Source organism: Peromyscus maniculatus, chromosome 12 (genome assembly GCF_049852395.1).
Source record: "Peromyscus maniculatus bairdii isolate BWxNUB_F1_BW_parent chromosome 12, HU_Pman_BW_mat_3.1, whole genome shotgun sequence".
Classification (NCBI taxonomy): domain Eukaryota; kingdom Metazoa; phylum Chordata; class Mammalia; order Rodentia; family Cricetidae; genus Peromyscus; species Peromyscus maniculatus.
The window spans coordinates 12,296,248-12,311,275 of record NC_134863.1 but is presented as its reverse complement, the minus strand read 5'-3'; the positions used below and the strand labels follow the sequence as shown (position 1 = coordinate 12,311,275).

General features: G+C 40.2%; 1 pseudogene; it reads left to right on the top strand.

The window, feature by feature from the left end:
• Positions 1-4,536: 4,536 nt before the first annotated feature.
• Positions 4,537-13,502, top strand: LOC143268228 (bcl-2-related protein A1-like; annotated as a pseudogene).
• Positions 13,503-15,028: the final 1,526 nt, after the last annotated feature.

Genomic DNA, 15,028 nt, shown 5'->3' with positions numbered 1-15,028 from the left:
GAACTTTCTGACCATGAAGGCCTGACCCCACAGGACTGAAGGAGGTCATGAAAGACACACAGGTGGATTCTTGTGCTTATTTCTCTCATTCTTTTGTGCTTCAACTGTGTTATTAGTGTGTCAGGTCCAAAAGAAACTGGGGACAAATGGCTGACTGTGGTACCTATTAACACACCAAAGAACATGCTGGCCTCTAGGCTCTCTCAGCATTGTGAATACCTGTTATAGAGTCCATGACTCCTCTCAGCTCTTCTCACCCCAACCCCTTACCCTAAACTTCTCCAGCTCATGGCCTTCCCTTTCCCCAGCTTCTCATCCCTATAGGACCCTGCCGATTTGGACATGAGCCTTCTTTTTGTTGTCTTGATTCTCTCTCCCTTTTTTTCAGATTTATTTATTATTATGTATACAGTGTTCTACCTGCATGTACGCCTGCGTGCCAGAAGAGGACACCAGATCTCATTACGGATGGTTGTGAGCAGCTATGTGTTTGCTGGGAATTGAACTCAGGACTTCTGGAAGAATAGTCAGTGCTCTTAACCACTGAGCCATCTCTCCGACCCCTGTCTTGGTTCTCTTCTCTCTTGGTTCTTGGACCTCTCTCATGGCACTCCCCCCACCCCCCACCCCCAGTGCAGTATACTGGTCATGTTTAGTCTACTATTTTCTCTCCCTTCTCTGGACTCTTCCAGATACCTCTGGCTGTACATATATACAATAAAAAACTTTTCCTTGCCAGGCGGTAGAGGCACATGCCTTTAATCCCAGCACTCAGGAGGCAGAGCCAGGCGGATCTCTGTGAGTTCAAGGCCAGCCTGGTCTACAGAGTGAGATCCAGGAAACCCTGTCAAAAAAACAAAAAAAAAAAAAAAAAAAAAAAAACAAAAAATAAAAAACCCAACTTTTCCTCAACCATACCTTGAAGAGATCGTCTCCTTATTTTGTATACGTGAAGACCATCTTTCTTGACAGAGAATTTGCCTTGGTCTGGGCTTCAGAATAGGGAAGTACTTATGCTAAATTCAGAGACGTGAAAGAGCCAAGCAGAGTCAGAACTCCCCCATGTCACTTCCAAGGAAGCCACAAAAAGCCCAGCAAATTCTCAGGTTCCTCCTCTGGGGGAAGAAGTTGACCTCAGTACTTTCTTTTGAAACTTACTTACCTTGTCTTGCGGCTTGCATCACCCTGGCACCCTGCATCAGCTGGGATGGTCTGGGGTTCTGTCCTCTTCTTTCCTATCACAACTGTTGCTTCGTCAGAATGGAAAAGAGTCCCAACTGTTTTAAGTCATCTCAGTCAAATCCTAGACATTAAGGAATAAATACCAGTTAACCCTATTGGGTCCTGACAAATGTCAGGGTCGTGACACACACACACACACACACACACACACACACACACACACACACACACAACCACATGAATACTATTTTAAGCCTTGAGTATTGAGAGGCTGGCTTATTACAAACATAGATAGTTGGACATGGGAGTACTTTTACAAGTTCAACGAAAATACACAAGGATATACACACTAATAATCAAAACACTGACAGCAAAAAAAATGTACAAAAGGATGAAGTTCTTAAATCATTATTAAGCACAAAGAAAAGCCTAGTCAGGCCATGTTTTTCTTTCATGTTTGTGTTGCTGGGGATCGAACCTGGGCAAGCTGCTAACCAGCTGCCCTACAGCTATTATAAATACCAGACCCTGAGCCTAAGGACTTTTTAAATATGGAAATATTGGCAAATCTCTTTCCATCATTTCTCTTTCCAATCAGTCTGCCTCACTTAATTCACAATAGATAAATTTCAGAGCTTCAGACCTATTGCACAGCTCAGACTACAACTGCCTTAGTTTGTAATTCGGGAAATATCTCTATATTTGAACCTACTAGAGTTCTAATCATTCCATTCAATAGATCCTTGTACTGTGTATGGCATGCTATAGTTTTTCCTGGACTGAAAACTCTTTGTAGGCTGGAAAGTCTACACAACAGTCCTGATACATTGTTCCTTAGTCTACATTTATGGAGTAATGTAATGAATGTATGGTTTTCAGTTTCCACCTAGTATGGTTGACCTGCTCAGAGTGTATTGGGGTAGGCTCTATTCTACACAAAATTCTACACATACATGTAGTGGTAGTGAATGATACTTTCCATGCCCTTGTATGTTCTTCTCGGTCAGCTGCATGCCTCCTACCCTCACTTCCCTCTGCGTACTACTCTGCCTCTAGACCTTTTACACTTTATTTGATATACAAAATTCCGTTTTTATTTTCTTCTTTTTTTTTGTTTAGTGGTGATGGTGAAATTTTTTCTTTTTCTCTTTCATCTAGCCTTAAAATGTAATTAATTGGAAACCCTCCAAAATAAGTTAAATAAAGCAACAAAATTCTTTTAAAAAATTTTAAAACATCTCATTTTTGGATTAATATTTCAGAAATATAAAATCTAAATATAGTTGGACCCTTATTTTGAAGTAAGCTTTTCACTTATTCAACAAAGATCAACTATTTGCTTTTCTTGGGTCCAGACTTGGGAAATAGGTAGAGGAGTAAGTAATAAGAGATGCAAAAGATACCCTTGACCACAGAAGACTTTACTGAAATTCGTAAGCTGCATTCTTCCATTGCTTTGTCAGAAATTCTGAGCATCATAGGAGTGTGTGTATGTGTGTGTGTGTGTGTGTGTGTGTGTGTGTGTGTGTGTGTGTGTGTGCAATCCTCCTATTGTTTCAGTGGTCCTTAGGATGCCCAAATCTGATTAGAAGCCAGAAAGCAGTTTGCCCATGGCCTTGTGATTCTGTGGGCTAACAGAAATAGTCACAGAGGAATTTTGCATGGCAAAATTTAATAGAAGTATGGCGGCCCTTTAACCATGAATTCTTCTGTTCTGTATGGATACTCCAAAAAGAAGATTCTATGTTAAGTAGATGTGAGGAGATAGCCCAGGGAGCCAGAAGAAACTGGCAAGCTGCAAGAGAGTAATTCAGGACTGATCCTTGGGAGGAAGGAAAAGAAGCATGGAAAGCAGTAGGCTCGGGCTTGGAGAGCTCTCAAGAAGGAGATTAATATAATCGACCTGTTGTGGAAAGTTGTGCAACCATTTGTACAGGAGGGTGGCTTCACAGTTGCTGTCACTGGCTGAGACTGTGGGACCTGTGGCCTCTAGTGCAAAGTTGGAGGTACATTTAAAACAGATGAGCTGGGGCTTTGAATCAATAACTCTCATGTATTTCCATGGCTACCACATGTCTCTCTATTTCCAAGCACCCTAAGCAGCCCCTCTCCCCTCCTCCTCAACTCTATGGTAATGGATCATAAATACAAGTTGCAAATGAATTTGTCTTCCATGTTTGCAGTTGTTCATAGGAATCTGATGCAAAGAATCAAAACCACAGACAGCATGTATAGAAGGAGGGTAAAAACACATTTGACTTTTCCACAGACATGAATTGTCTCTATTTCCTCACACTGGCTCTTCAGTGTGAAGCCGTCAGACAAGCATGGCCCCTCATCTTCATGCATTCAGCAGCTGCCTTCCCTGCTACATACTCAAGTGAGGAGACTTAAGCTCCAACCCAAAGTCGGCAACATCACTTTAGCCACTGATTTCACCGTCTCTACCAAGCTTCTCTCCAAATTACCACCAAAGCTCAACAAAATACAAGCTTTCAAATGGTGAGCTTCTGAAGTTCTGTACTCACTGGGTCAGGAGATGACTGAGAAGCCAAATCATCACTAATTCTTAAAAGAATGAAGAGCAGCACCACAAAGCACCTAATCTTACCAGACACGGTGACAGGCACCCATTATCTAGGTCATCTCCTTTGGTTTCACCTCAGCCCCCTAAAGTCAGTCTAGATGGCTTCTTTTTCCACAGTTCAGGACACAGGAAGAAGGACTTGTCTACAACTGAGACCAGGCATTGTGACTCTAGGATCATTGCTCCTTCTAATTTCTCCCATGATTTCTGACCCAGATACAGGGAAATGTACATGATTTAAGAATATGTATTAAGGACTAGAAAGGTGGTTCAGAAGTTAAGAGCACTTGCTGCTATTTCAGGGGATCCCACGTTCAGATCCCAGCACCCATACCAGCCTGCCTGTAACTCCAGTGCTAAGGGGTCCAACACCCTCTTCTGGCTTCCATGGGTACTGCATGCACATGCTGCATATACATAAACTCAGGCACAGGCATGGAACAAAAGGAGATGCATACTTAAAAAAGAATATGTGCTAAGTTGGGCTTAAAGCCAGATTGTTTCCTATCAGAAATTATAAATATGAGAAGAAAGAAGCTAGCTTTTTTTTTTCTTCCTTTCAACCTAGTATATCTACATCTCAAGGGTAATATTGCCAGAGCAACTCAGAAGGGCCTCCAGTTCCCAGGAACTTACGGGGATCTGACTTCTCCACCTCCTCTCATTTTTGATGCTTTACTGAATCATAAAAGGAAGAGGAAGTGGTGTTGCTCTGAAACATTTTCCTCCTTCACAGTCTGAGCTTTTGCTTTCACATGTAGCCTACACAGGGACCTATGTAAAGAGAATTCCAGGAGCCTCCAAATAAGATTAGCCCTCCGGCACCAGATCCTGTCTTTGCCTTAGTTGCCTCCTTGGCCTCCGGGTGGACAGCTCCAGTCAGCTCTGCCAGGCAAGATGACTGACTGTGAGTTCATGTTTATCCACTCTGGCTGAGGACTATCTTCAGTACGTCCTGCAGGTACCCGCTTTAGAATTGGCTCCAAGCAAAACATCCAGAGTGCTACAAAGAGTTGCTTTCTCAGTTCAAAAAAAAAGTTGAAAAGAACCTGAAATTATACTTGGATGATTTTGTGTGGGATCCATAGATTCCACCAGAACTATATTTAATCAAGTGATGGAAAAATAATTTGAAGACGGCATCATTAACTGGGGAAGGACTGTGACTCTATTTGCCTTTGGGGATGTTCTCCTCAAAAAAAAAAAACCCCAAGAGCAGATTGGCTTGGATGTGAATGCTTACAAGCAAGTTTCCAGTTTTGTGGCTGAATTCATAATGAATAACACAGGAGAATGGATATGGCAGAATGGAGGCTGGGTATGTGTGATGACATTCCTTTTACATTTCTCTACTGCAAAGTTGGAATGGAGAGTTTCCTTACTAATTAAAACAAACAAGAAAATAACAACTAAAAGATTTCAGTCTGTTTCTAGATCTTATTTTAGATACTTTTAATTAAAAGTAAAGAAAGCAGAACTCTCCGGGGTCATTTCCAATAGATCCTACAACTCTACGGTCGGCAAACATTGGTCTGCCCAGCTTTTCTTCTCGCTTGGGAACTAGTCTTGAGGTCTGGGACTGGAAGCAGCAGCTTTTGACTGCATCTTCCGGATCAGCAGTGTAGACCTTCAAGTGTCGCCTTTTGCTAGGATTCTCATGACTATGGAGAATTGGGACAGAAAGAGCTGGGATTAGATCTTCTCATTTGTACTTTGCGGGGCTGTAACAGTAACCTGCCCAGTTTTGTGCATTCCTTACTTACACATTGACCTTTCCCATTTTCTAATATATAAATTGTGGGCTATTGAAGTTTCATGATACAAATAAATGATGTACTGCCTCACTGGAAGGAACCTTTTTAAAGGATATTCAAATATAAAAATTTGCTTTTTTAAAAAAAAAAAAAAACAGTATCTCAAAAATCCAGGACTATGCCAAGAATTTTGGAGCTGAGGTTATCCAGAAGCCTTGCCCAGCTAGATTTAGAAGCTTCACTTTGTGTCTTAATATGCTTAACACAGAGCTGAAAAACATTTCTGTCCCCATGTAGTCTCTCTCCCATCCCCAGCCTTTATCTCCCTCAAGCAATGTCCACTGTTACTATTGTATATACAAAGCATGTTTATTGAACACACCCAAAGAAAATACTTGTAGCATCTCCCATTCTCATTTGGAGGAGAGATTTCACCATTTTGCCCAGGCTGGCCTCCAACTTCCAGAGTATAGTGATGCTACTACCCTCAGCCTTCCACAGATCTGGGGCTCTGGATGTACACTACCATGCTTGGCTAGAAAGACGCCCCTTCAGCCCTTTGTCACCAGGGATCAAACCTAGAGCCTAACACAATCTGAACCCATGTTCTATCACAGCACTGTACCCTCAGCCTCACGGTAGTCTTTCTGAAAAATGTTTTACAAATTAGTATCTGGGCTAGACATGGCAGTGCACATATGTAATTCCAGAACTCAGAAACAAAAGATAAGAGGACCAAAAGTTCAGAGTCATATTCAACTACACAGCAAGTCAGTAGAAGGCCAGATCTGGTCATATGAAGGTCTGTTTGATCTGTCCACCCTAAATAATACATAGACTTATCCTGTGACTGTTTTTTCAACCCAGTACTTAAAATAGTATTTTAAAGAATACTTTAGGGACTGGGGAGTAGATCAATTATGGAGCTCCTGTGTTGCATGAACAAGGCCCCTAATTCAATCCCTAGCACCACAAATAAACAAAATTAAAAGAGTTCTTAATATGTTCTGCTGAATGCACATGCTGCCAAAGAGCTGTTTATTTGGGCTATTTCCAGAGTTTTCTGTCATAAGCAATGTTTCTTTGAATATACCAATATGAATCCTCTCCTGTGTATAGGTGTTTTTAGAGTGGATATTTGGTCATAGAGTTATTTGCTCGTGGTTTATATCCATTTTGAAATTACTAGATTTTTCTGCTCCATAGTGGTTCTACCAAATTATAATCCTGTCAGCAGCATGTTAGAGTAGCCATCATTTCCTTGGTACAAGGAGGTCCTAGTAATCTATTACAATTTCTCCACTTTGTTAATACATATACTTAGTATCTTATGTTAATTAATTTTGCCCTAGGTTACTAGTATAGTTAAAGTTCTCTTAATGCTGAGCTCAAGTTCATGTTCATTGACTAATTCTTACTGAAAGATTTGCCCGCTTGTTTCTTTTGCCTGGTTTCCAATTGTTTATTAACAAAGGAATTCCTTGAACAACCTGAATGCAAATTATTTTTATACGTGGCAGATTTCTTTTAGTTTGTTGATTATCTTCTAAAGCTGTAGATGTCTTCAGCAATTACAAGTGTTTGGAATTTGATGCAATTGACTTGATTGAACACAGACTTTGTTCCACTTCTGCTTTGGTGAGTCTGTTTGCTAGGTCACACTGTAAAGCAGTCCTCCTTTTTGATTGCTTTCAACTACCTGTAGCTCTTCCTTCTAACATGCCTGGATCTGGCTCTAGGTGAAACATGCCAGATGTTTGGTTATGTTTCTCCTGGTTGGCTGTAGGAAGGACTCAGAAAAATCTCTGCTGCACTGTGTGCAAATAAACAGCTCTTGGACAGCATGTGCATTCAGCAGAACATATTAAGAACTCTTTTACTTTTGTTTATTTATGGGGCTGTGGACTGAATTAGGGGCCTTGTTCATGCAACACAGGAGCTCCACAATTGATCTACTTCCCCAGTCCCTAAAGTGTTCTTTAAAATACTATTTTAAGTACCCTGGGTTGAAAAACATAGTTACAGAATAAGTGAAGGCAGGTGTCTTCTAGCACAGAAGCCACAAATGAGCCTGTAGAGAACAGTCTTACAAGCTCTATAGGTTTACTCTATGTTGCCATCGTCTAGCACAATATGTGGAAGACACAGAATATGTGCTGCTTAAATACATGTTAATATAATATATTGGGTGAAATTGTAGAATTAAAAATGAATGAAGGGTATGGAATGGTCTCTTAGAATTTCTAGAAATGCATTTGCCTGGGAATCATAGAGATATTAGCATGTACACAGTAGGAAAAACTTATCCTAATGGAGATATAATAGTACATCTCATGCAACACACACACCTTCCCCTCCCCCCCACACCTTCACCCTTCATAAAGTTTCTATGTGGGTTCTCAGATCTCTTCTTTTACACCTGGGAGCTTATGCTGTAGATATATCAGAAGTGCTCTTTAAGATCATTGTAAAGCCATCTCAATACCATTTTCCAGCCAACAGAAATCACTTATTCTGCTGATGGCAAATAGTGCTATAGTGAGCCAATACACACAGGCATCACAACTTCTTTTTTATTTGCTTATTTTTTTCCCACAGTGCCATTGACAAATCTGCTTCAATGAATGAGTTTACTTTTGTAGAATGATTCATTTTATAGAAAATGCCCATGTCTTTGCCAGCAGTCAGAGGACCCAGTAGAAAGGGGAAATAGGAATTTTACAATTTTTTCCTTTTTACTTTTCTGAAAGAGAAAACTCTAAAATGATCATAAACATGCAAGCTATGGCCTTGTTACACTTGAAATATGCCTGAAACTTTATGGGAAGTTTTGGATCAAGATATGATAGAGAAGTACAGCACAGATATTAGGAACACCAGCTCCAATTCAAACAGGGCTGGCTTTATTTCAGGGCTCAGTGCTTATCATCTACGTGAATGGGACAACTTATATACCTTCTCTGTACTTCATTTCCTTGTCTGTAAAAATAGGCCATACTGCAATCTATCTGCTGGGACTGGTATAAGGATCACATGAGTTACTCACATACAATGCTTCCAGAGCAATTCCTATAAATCTGCACTCAGTACAATTTCAAGACTATTGTTACTACTGATAAATACTCATGTTAATAACATTAATATCGCATAGCTTCTATTTAGCAAATCCAAGGATATCTAGACTCCAAAAGTTATATGGTCCACTTCAGTTAGATATTAGTCACCATAAACCTCAGGTACACTAAAGTAAAAAACATGAGACTGAGCATTAATAATGGGATGCATAATCTCATTCCTTCTTCTTTTTTAAAAACCAGTTTGAATCCTTCCCCATCCCTCTCCTCCTCATTCTTTCATCCTTCCCTCTCCTCCCTCTCATCCTTCCTCTGTTTTTTCCTTCTCCTCCATATCTCCTTTAGTTTCCAGCCTGTCATCTCTGCTTTTCTTCATCTTCTACATTTACTATTATTTTCTCCAGTTCCCTCTACCAGTCTGAAGTGCAAAGCTGGACTCATAATGCCTGGCAGAAGATTTAATGTGATTTTTTCAGCTATCGTGAGCATTTGGGAGGAAAAGATAGTTCCTAAAGCCACTAGAGCACATTTTAGTAGCTAGTGTCTGTAGTCTCAGCTACATAGAAGCAAAGGATAGAGGAACATTGCGCATCTCTGTATCCTTAATGCTTAGTATAGGGCCTACTGCACACAAGGTACCTGACACACAGCTACAGATCTCAGGAACCAACACTGACATCTGAGGCCTGAACTCCAAATTTCCCTGCTTATTAGAGGCATGACTTAGGTTAAGTTACCTAGGAGGCACTCCAAGATTCATGTTTCCCATGTAATATGTATAACAACACAATATAGCATAATGTAATAATAATTATATTATGTCATGTAATAATATAGCATAAACAATAAAAATGAAGACAACAATACCTATATGCAAAGAACCAGAAAGCTTTCTGATAAAAGTACTTTGTGAGTATGTAAATAGAATTATTCAAGTATGGGGATTACATGGGAAATTCCAAGAAATTTATAGTTTTAAAAACTACTCTAAATACAAAAAGAAACTCCCTTTAGAAGTGGGGATACACTGAATTGGTCGCTTCCAAGTAACTAGAATAGGAAGAGTTAAGCTAAAAGGTCCTCTCCTCTTCTCCTCCCCTGCCTCCCCTCCCGCCTTCTTTCCTCTTACTCTAATGGCGTGGGTTAATTTGGTGATGAAGCAAATCAGCAGAGTGGATACACAGATATGTAAAGATGACTGATTGACCATTCATCTCAGTAAAGGCATTTCCAAAGGTATAAATAGCCAAGACCTGTAAATGCTAAGCACATGCTCCACCATCGAGCTATAGCCCAACTACCAAAACAGCTCTCCCATGAATCTCTAGAGGAGTGACCGTGGTATCCACTTATATCTTTAAAAAAAATCAGAGCTTTTAATTCTCTTTGGGTTATTGGCACAGTATGTGTCAGCCTGCTTTGTAATGCTATAATGGAATATTGCACAGAAAATGATAATAGAAAAGAAGTTGCTAAGGGACTCTGAGAGGGCCAGCATCTAAGGGCACCAGCACTGAAGGGCACCAGTATTGAAGGACTGCATCTGGTAAGAGCCTTTTTGCTGCAGGAAGTGAGGTAGGAAGACAGGGATGGAGGGAGGGAAGTGAGGAGGGAGGGAAGATGACTAGAGGACTGAGTACATCTTTTAATAACAAATCCACCCCTTAGGTAATAGTCTCGATCTAGTAGTCATGGAGGGGATGCTCCCATGTGGAATCATCAGCAAAACAGGCAGCCACCAGTCAGGGGAAAGTGTCTGCATGTGGTATACAGAGTCAGCTGTGAGGCACGTGAGGTCATGTCCCAATAGAAAAAAAGACATTGCTCATTTCCCTTTATCCTCTTCTTAAAGATTCCAACTCTTAATAATATCAAAATACAATTAAGACTCAACATGAGTTTTAGAAAATATAAACACAACATGCCACCTTGGTATATTATTTATGCTTTAGCCATTCTCAAAACCAGAGTAGCCCAATTTAGCAAATTTTCACTGCTCCCAGAAGTAATCAGACGTTGGCATTTCCTGTTTATTACCACATTACTGATGTGATAATGAATCCTTATTTGTATATTTATTTTATATATTAGCCTTAAGATTCAAATTGCACCACTAAAGGAAGTAGTTTTGAAAGAATCTGCTTGAAAAAGTATTTTTATAGGTACAAAAAACTATGATTGTATTATAATATAAAGCTCTTTAATTGATGGTAATGTAAAGTGTTTTCCTATATATTATTAGCGATTTATGTCTCAGCGAATTTCTCTTCTTAGCTATTAAGGCCTGATTATTTTTTCTTACATTGGAATGAACTCTTTCCTGATAAATATATTTTCCTGGTTTGTGGTTCTTTAAATTTTAGGTTCTTTTTTTTATAGATTTATGACTATTTCATACCTTCATTTAGCTTTTTCTTTTACTTTCTTTGCCTTAGAAGTTGAAAATATTAGAAGTTAGCATGCTGCCCAGAAATGACTAGTTGTTCTATTAATAAAGGATCATTTTAGAGGCTATCACTGTACCTATCCGCCTCACAGCTGACTCTGCATACCACATGCAGACATTTTCCCCTGACTGATGGCTGCCTGGTTTGCTGATGATTCCACAACTATTAATTTCAAGATCTGCAGAGATTTCCAAAGTCTTCTGACTCTCGAGAAGCTAAACCTGATTCCCATTTTCTGGATTAGTCCTATTATGGCATACCCATTTGGAGACATTGTAATGCTGGAACCTATAAGATGTTGAGCAAATGTTTACTAGATGGATATAAAAAATATCAGGGGTGGTGGTACAGAGAGGATGCAAGCACAGTCTGGGGACATAGCTCAGTCGGTAGGGTGCTTGCTTGGCATGCACAAGGTCCTAGTGTCTGTCCTCAGCACTTCCTGAACCAGGCATGATGGGGTATGGCTCTAATCCCAGGGCCAGGAGATACAAACAGAAGATTCAAAAGTTCAAGGGCATTTCTGGCTACTTGGTAAGTTCTAGAAAATAAAATGAGTATAAATAAATAAATAACAATAAATGAAATAAATGTTTTGAACAATTTTATAGTCTTTTTTTGTACTTGTTTTGGAATACATGGAGTGAAAAGGAGTGTAAAGCTTGCATCCCAACCCAGGTCCAGGCAAAAAATTATATAATCTTTTATTTATTTATTTTTGGCACAGCATCTTGCTGTGTAGCCCAGGCTGGCTTGGAACTCACTGTGTAGTCGAGGCTTGCTTACAGAAATCCCCATCTCCATCTTCTAAGTATTGAGAACATGGTGTGTGCCAATACACACTGTGAGTTGTATTATCTTAGGTAACTTTCCCCCCTCATTCTCAGTATCCTCAATAGATAACGTAAGAATTAGCATGCAGGTAGAAGTAATTTCCAATGAAAATGTAATATAATTATAGATTTCAAGTTGTTAAAATATTGTTACAGTGCGCTACAGTTTGTTGGGATTTTGGCGTGTGCGTGCATGCGTGCGTGCGTGCGTGCGTGTTCTGGGGCTTGAATCTAGGAATTCAATGTCCTAGACAGGCATTTCTATCAGTCTGGATTTTCCTAATTAAAAAAAAAAGTCCAGGTTCAAAAATAATTATAGTGGAAATAATCAGTATTTTCTTAGACTCAAGGACATTAGTTGAATTTGGATTTACTATGAGTTCTTATAATTCTCAGTATAGCCGGGCAGTGGTACTTTAACTCCAGCACTTGGGAGGCAGGGGCAGGTGGATCTCTGTGAATTTAAGGCCAGCCTGGTCTAGAAAGCAAGTTCTAGGGCAGCCACAGCTGTTAGAAACCCTGTCTCGAAAAACAAACAAATAATAACAATAATTCTCAGTATAATACAATTCATAAATATAAATTTAATTTTCAGTGCTAGGCAACTGAAAGAAAAAGACAGGAAAACAAAACAACACAAAAAACTGGAGAATTCCTTTCCCTGGAGCTTATGGGGAGTGAGCAACAGAAGCAGGGCTAGTTTGAATGAAGATGAAAGTACTAGTCTTTGGATTTCAGAATATAACATCTCAATAATGACTCCATACTGTCTACACTACGAAAGAATACTCATATACTAAATCCACATTGAGTTAGATAAGTTTTCAAATTCTTTTTACTTTCTTACTTCTTGTAGTGGTTTGAATAGGAATGACTCCATAGGCTTAGTCATCAGGGAGTGGCACTCTCTGAAAGGATTAAAAGGATTAGGAGGCGTGGCCTTGTTGGAGGAAGTATGTCATGCCAACCCCAGAGTCTGTCTCTCTCTCTCTCTCTGCTTATGGATCAGATCAGAATGTAGCTCTTAGCAGCTACTGCATGCCATCTTAGTTCTTACCTGCCTGCGTGCCCCATGCTTCCTGCCATGATGATAATGGACTAAGCCTCTGAAACTATAAGCTAGCCCCCAGTTAAATTAAGAACTACCTTGGTCATGGTGTCTCTTCACAGCAGTAGAAGACTGACAAAGACACTTCTTAATATATGGCTGCAAAATCCCTTGAAGCTAACATATGTAGCTCAGCTGTGTTTCTACTGGGTGGCTATATTCTAAAGGGATTTGGCTTTGGAGTAGAGAACAATGGGGAGAATGAAATGACTACTGGTGGTGAGAGAATAGAGAGGATTATCTCACTGAGTCTTCAGTATGCACTTTCTTCTCACAGGAAGATGGCTTCATGAAGAAGTTTGAACCCAAACCTAGCTGGCTGACTTTCCTGGAAATGACAGGGCAGATCTGGGAAATGCTCTTTTTCTCCTCAAGCAGCACTACTGACAAGGGCTCCTGTGACAATGGTGACCAGCACTTAGTACGTCCATTTGCAAACAACTCAGATGGCAGGACTTGACTTCCCGGAGTTGCGGATGTTTTGTTCCCTCTTGAAGGAATAAATGACTGATATCTGTTCCTGGATGTGTTTCATGTTTTAAGTTTTCGAGTCCGCCTGGAACTCCAACAATACTCCACACAGGGATAGGTACTGAAGTAAAGGCTGATGATGACCTGGAGGTAGAGACTCTTCCATAAGGGTGTGCCTATTATCCAACGGCATTCTGTGTCACTAGGCTAAACCATATGGGGCTAAAATCTGCCCCCTGACTCTTTCCTGAGTCCACACTTTCTACATCTCATTGTCCCCAGCTGTTCACAGTTTCTCACTGATGCTCTCCCCTCAACCTGTACTCTCTGGCCTTTCATTTGGGCTTCATGGGTAGGACATTCAGATGTACAGTGCTGGGGTCAGAAATGATACCCTAAAAGGAAGGACTCAAACCACTTTTCTCTCCGACCTTCTCTTGCCTTCTTCCCCTGCCACCATTTTCTCCCTAGGCAAGATACAAAAGGTAGAATTCACTTCCCCCACGTCAAGTCATAATCAATAGTCAGACTATATGTGATCAGTCTGCCCTTCTAGCAGTCAGGAAGGGATCACTTCTCTTTGTGCTCCTACAGCAGGAAACTGGAGTGGTTTGAAGAAAAACAGTTAAGTGAATGAATATCAAGTCATTTTTAAACTTGATTTTTGGGTGTGTGACAAAACTGTCAGTCTTTTGTTAGACCATCTTCCAATGTTTAGGTCAAGTGTGATGGCCATATAGAAATCCTCTATTTTGATCTAGATCACTTGCATTACATTTCCATTCAGACTATTAATAGAGTCAATAAAGACAGAGCCCCTTTTTCCAAGGCCAGGCACATCTTGACAAGGGATCTCTGTAGACGAAATTCTAAACAGTCTTAGTAAATAAGAAACACAGAACCAAATACAGAGGTAAATAGTTAAAGAGATCAGAGAGTCATGACGACCTTATCTTACCTCTCACCTTGTTGCTTCCCAGAGGAGAGAGTTTCTTCCGATCTGACTTGTCTTTTTATTACCTTTCTGTTCTGCCTTCTCATTGGCTCTAAACCCAACCACATGACTTCCTTGTCACTGCCTGTCTACACAGACCTCTAGGTATCTATGGTTGGTACTGGGATTAAAGGTGTGTGTCACCATGCTTGGCTGTGTCCTTGACCAACCACACAGAGACTCTGCCTGCCGTGTGATCGGATTAAGGATGTGTGCTACCACCACTGGACTTATGCTTAATGGCTTTCTTTTACCTCTGATCTCCAGGCAACTTTATTTATTAACATACAAATAAAATCACATTTCAGCACAAATAAAATATCACCACAGATCTCAGTTATCAACACTACCTCTGCGGTGTGATTCCTAACTGAGGGAATGGAGATATTGGGCCAAGTCAGTATGGACCTTAACACCTGATCCTTCTGTTTCCACAGCTGAGGGTTAGGATTACAGCTACATTATCACCACCAGCCTCTGTGCATACAAGGCAAGCACTCTAACAATGGTGCTTCCTAAACAGCATGGACTTTCATTTTTTTTTTTTTTTTTACCACCTTTAAACCAGAGAAGGGAAA